A 5,000-nucleotide genomic window follows, 5' to 3' on the forward strand; every position below is an offset into this window, starting at 1 on the left:
AAACCACCCCTATATCGTCCGTTTCATGAAGAGTTTTATCCAAGATGCGAAATTCCCGCTGTCCCCACACATGCTCTAAGTCTGTGCGCGATTGCGTTGCTCACAGTACGGATTCCGATGCCGAGCGATCAGCTAGAAAGCGCCCCAACCATGTCGATCCCCATGGGCGTTGCACTCGCAGTCGCAAAGACTCTGGGCAATGGCTAAAAGCGCTCCGCAATATATTACTCAGACGGGTAATGACGGTCCGAGCGCTCAGTGTCAGGAGAGCTTTCCTGAGCCCTGACCCACAGGCAGGGTGTAGCGTATCCCACCCGCAGACATGTGACGTTGTCACACGACCAGTTGTCACTAATCGACTGATTGCCGATAATCGTATGCCATACACCGGGGAAAGCTGCCGCAAGGGGTAGCTACGTAGTGCAGTCGCACCTCTACTACTGTACAGAGATAGAACACCGCGTGACCGCAACCAGATTAAACTGATACATGGCGCTGATTACTAATAGATGCAGAGCCATCGGAATATAGATGGCATACGACATACAACAGTCCCTATACATGCTGACAGTCTGTGCACACATGCGAACTACACGTCACCCAGACACTCTATCACACACTACTCTCTGGCTGTAACAGACACAGACAAGATATCTAAGCACCAGCATGGAACAACATCCAGTGCATCCTCTCCGCCACATTACACCATTCACACTATGATAACAAAACCAGGAGGTCCACCCCAAAAACAGAATATCTCACTCTTCCAACAACCATCATTACTCAGATAAGCCACAAACACCCACACATGTCCTAGACAGGGGTGCAACCAACACCACCACACTGCCTTGTCTCACAGCATATAAGCAATGGCAGGAATGAAAGACACAGGCCTGCCACTCCCTTGCCACACCCACGCAACCGGCGCACCACCTCCCCTGAGAGAAAGATGCATCCTGACGTGACACATCTCAGGGTGCCTCAGGCGTCCACTTACCATCATCACTATGAACGAACCTCGTCCCCTCCCCCCTCATACACCATCCCTTAACCTAACCTATGTTGCACCTTAACCTAACCTATGTTGCACCTTAACCTAACCTATGTTGCACCTTAACCTAACCTATGTTGCACCTTAACCTAACCTATGTTGCACCTTAACCTAACCTATGTTGCGCCTTAACCTAACCTATGTTGCGCCTTAACCTAACCTATGTTGCGCCTTAACCTAACCTATGTTGCGCCTTAACCTAACCTATGTTGCGCCTTAACCTAACCTATGTTGCGCCTTAACCTAACCTATGTTGCGCCTTAACCTAACCTATGTTGCGCCTTAACCTAACCTATGTTGCGCCTTAACCTAACCTATGTTGCGCCTTAACCTAACCTATGTTGCGCCTTAACCTAACCTATGTTGCGCCTTAACCTAACCTATGTTGCGCCTTAACCTAACCTATGTTGCGCCTTAACCTAACCTAAGTTGGGGCTTAACCTAACCTAAGTTGGGGCTTAACCTAACCTAAGTTGGGGCTTAACCTAACCTAAGTTGGGGCTTAACCTAACCTAAGTTGGGGCTTAACCTAACCTAAGTTGGGGCTTAACCTAACCTAAGTTGGGGCTTAACCTAACCTAAGTTGGGGCTTAACCTAACCTAAGTTGGGGCTTAACCTAACCTAAGTTGGGGCTTAACCTAACCTAAGTTGGGCCCTAACCTAACCTAAGTTGGGCCCTAACCTAACCTAAGTTGGGCCCTAACCTAACCTAAGTTGGGCCCTAACCTAACCTAAGTTGGGCCCTAACCTAACCTAAGTTGGGCCCTAACCTAACCTAAGTTGGGCCCTAACCTAACCTAAGTTGGGCCCTAACCTAACCTAAGTTGGGCCCTAACCTAACCTAAGTTGGGCCCTAACCTAACCTAAGTTGGGCCCTAACCTAACCTAAGTTGGGCCCTAACCTAACCTAAGTTGGGCCCTAACCTAACCTAAGTTGGGCCCTAACCTAACCTAAGTTGGGCCCTAACCTAACCTAAGTTGGGCCCTAACCTAACCCACGTTGCGCCCTAACCTAACCCACGTAATTGTTTGTTATATGAATCTAGAAATTCGTGTAGCGTTGCCTAATCGCAACCCTCTCAACATAGTTCGCTGCGCGCACACTCTGGTGTCCTGCGTATTGAATCATGTTACGGTGCCTACCCTCACAACATCTAGCGAGTGTTGCGTACGTTCCACATGGTCCCGCTATCCACTGTAATGTGTACTGCTATAAGACGTATATCGCCCCCCCCCCCCCCCCCCCCCCCTCCCCTGTCGCCTCTAGTTCGTCAGTCAGGAGTTTGCGTGTTCAATGAGCTTCGCAGCTGTGCAATGGCATCGGCATACGTACGCGGGCCACCTTCCACGTGTTCTCTCGTGCATACGTCGCAGCATGTATGTGGACTGATGTGGCGTGTCGTGACTCATAACATCCAGGCATGCAAGACCCATTGAATTCGCAAATGTAGATGGACGTCTACGTTTGCTGCCCAAGTTACGCAAATGAACTGGAAATCCGTTGTTGCGCGGTTGTTCGCGCTGGAGGTGAATCGTTGATATCGACGATCGGTACAGGTATTAACCGGTTGCTTCAGCGACACCCGTCATACCCACGAACGTGAGTGGGCATGTGGGTATGAAGCGATACGCGGCGGTGGCTGGGTGGGACCGTCCCCGGCCGGTGAGGGGGGGGCGCCCGGCGTGCTGGCCGCGCGCTGCGTGGGCGCACGCGCGGCAGCCGGCTGGTGGGGGCGCCCAGTGGCAGGCGCGCCGGCTGACGGACGCGGCAGGCGGCGCATCTGCGTGCCGGCGCACCCAGCGCGCGGCGCCGTGCGGCCAAAGTGGGTCCTCCCGGGCCCGGTGCGAAGCGCGGTGGACATCTGCAGTGTGCTGGTCCGATTGAGGACTGTGTGCGTTGAGGATGCGCCGCCGCCCGGCACTCGGCGCCGCGACGCCGTCTGCTGCTCGGTCGCCCCCGCGGTTCTCGCAGGTGGTTTGTATCGCAGCTGTGCGGATGTGTTGGCGCGTGCGCTGTGCTGGGAGAGTTCGCTTTGGCACCCAAGTGGGGCTCTGCCCCTCTGTGGCGCTGGCGTTGGAGCTGCCCGGTCACTGTTTGTGGCCGCGTGTTGTCTCCCGCCGGCAACACCACGACAGCACGCTCCCGGGCCTCTGTCGGCAGCGGCAAGCTCAGTTGGGAGCACGGGTGGTCGCACTGAAAGCGTCTACTCGCCTATCTCCGGGCGATTGCGCCTCTCTCGAACCCGACCAAGTACTTAGGACGGCGCTGCGCGCCGCCGGGACCTGAGAGGGTTTCGAGGTGTATCGTGCAGGGGAGCCCAGCCTCCTCCTGTTTGCAGAATAATTGAGCGGACGCTTGCGTGTTCGCGCGGGCCTCCGGGACACACTCCCGGGCGGCCGGCTGCTCAGCTCTAGTTGACGCAGCTCCCTGGTTGATCCTGCCAGTAGTCATATGCTTGTCTCAAAGATTAAGCCATGCATGTCTCAGTACAAGCCGCATTAAGGTGAAACCGCGAATGGCTCATTAAATCAGTTATGGTTCCTTAGATCGTACCCACGTTACTTGGATAACTGTGGTAATTCTAGAGCTAATACATGCAAACAGAGTCCCGACCAGAGATGGAAGGGACGCTTTTATTAGATCAAAACCAATCGGTCGGCTCGTCCGGTCCGTTTGCCTTGGTGACTCTGAATAACTTTGGGCTGATCGCACGGTCTTCGTACCGGCGACGCATCTTTCAAATGTCTGCCTTATCAACTGTCGATGGTAGGTTCTGCGCCTACCATGGTTGTAACGGGTAACGGGGAATCAGGGTTCGATTCCGGAGAGGGAGCCTGAGAAGCGGCTACCACATCCAAGGAAGGCAGCAGGCGCGCAAATTACCCACTCCCGGCACGGGGAGGTAGTGACGAAAAATAACGATACGGGACTCATCCGAGGCCCCGTAATCGGAATGAGTACACTTTAAATCCTTTAACGAGTATCTATTGGAGGGCAAGTCTGGTGCCAGCAGCCGCGGTAATTCCAGCTCCAATAGCGTATATTAAAGTTGTTGCGGTTAAAAAGCTCGTAGTTGGATTTGTGTCCCACGCTGTTGGTTCACCGCCCGTCGGTGTTTAACTGGCATGTATCGTGGGACGTCCTGCCGGTGGGGCGAGCCGAAGGCGTGCGACCGCCTCGTGCGTGCTCGTGCGTCCCGAGGCGGACCCCGTTGAAATCCTACCAGGGTGCTCTTTATTGAGTGTCTCGGTGGGCCGGCACGTTTACTTTGAACAAATTAGAGTGCTTAAAGCAGGCAAGCCCGCCTGAATACTGTGTGCATGGAATAATGGAATAGGACCTCGGTTCTATTTTGTTGGTTTTCGGAACCCGAGGTAATGATTAATAGGGACAGGCGGGGGCATTCGTATTGCGACGTTAGAGGTGAAATTCTTGGATCGTCGCAAGACGAACAGAAGCGAAAGCATTTGCCAAGTATGTTTTCATTAATCAAGAACGAAAGTTAGAGGTTCGAAGGCGATCAGATACCGCCCTAGTTCTAACCATAAACGATGCCAGCCAGCGATCCGCCGCAGTTCCTCCGATGACTCGGCGGGCAGCCTCCGGGAAACCAAAGCTTTTGGGTTCCGGGGGAAGTATGGTTGCAAAGCTGAAACTTAAAGGAATTGACGGAAGGGCACCACCAGGAGTGGAGCCTGCGGCTTAATTTGACTCAACACGGGAAACCTCACCAGGCCCGGACACCGGAAGGATTGACAGATTGATAGCTCTTTCTTGATTCGGTGGGTGGTGGTGCATGGCCGTTCTTAGTTGGTGGAGCGATTTGTCTGGTTAATTCCGATAACGAACGAGACTCTAGCCTGCTAACTAGTCGCGTGACATCCTTCGTGCTGTCAGCGATTACTTTTCTTCTTAGAGGGACAGGCGGCTTCTAGCCGCACGAGATT

At 53.7% G+C, this 5,000-nt stretch overlaps 1 non-coding gene across 1 annotated transcript in view; it reads left to right on the forward strand.

Moving 5' to 3' along the window:
- The first annotated feature begins 3,477 nt into the window (after positions 1-3,477).
- Positions 3,478-5,000, forward strand: part of LOC126225558 (small subunit ribosomal RNA) — a 1,909-nt gene continuing 386 nt past the window's right edge. Inside the window, exon 1 of the ribosomal RNA XR_007543672.1 lies at positions 3,478-5,000. This exon is cut by the window's right edge and continues 386 nt beyond it. This is a non-coding gene — a ribosomal RNA (small subunit ribosomal RNA).

The sequence above is a fragment of the Schistocerca nitens genome, unplaced genomic scaffold, assembly GCF_023898315.1.
Source record: "Schistocerca nitens isolate TAMUIC-IGC-003100 unplaced genomic scaffold, iqSchNite1.1 HiC_scaffold_286, whole genome shotgun sequence".
In the NCBI taxonomy this organism is placed as follows: Eukaryota; Metazoa; Arthropoda; class Insecta; order Orthoptera; family Acrididae; genus Schistocerca; species Schistocerca nitens.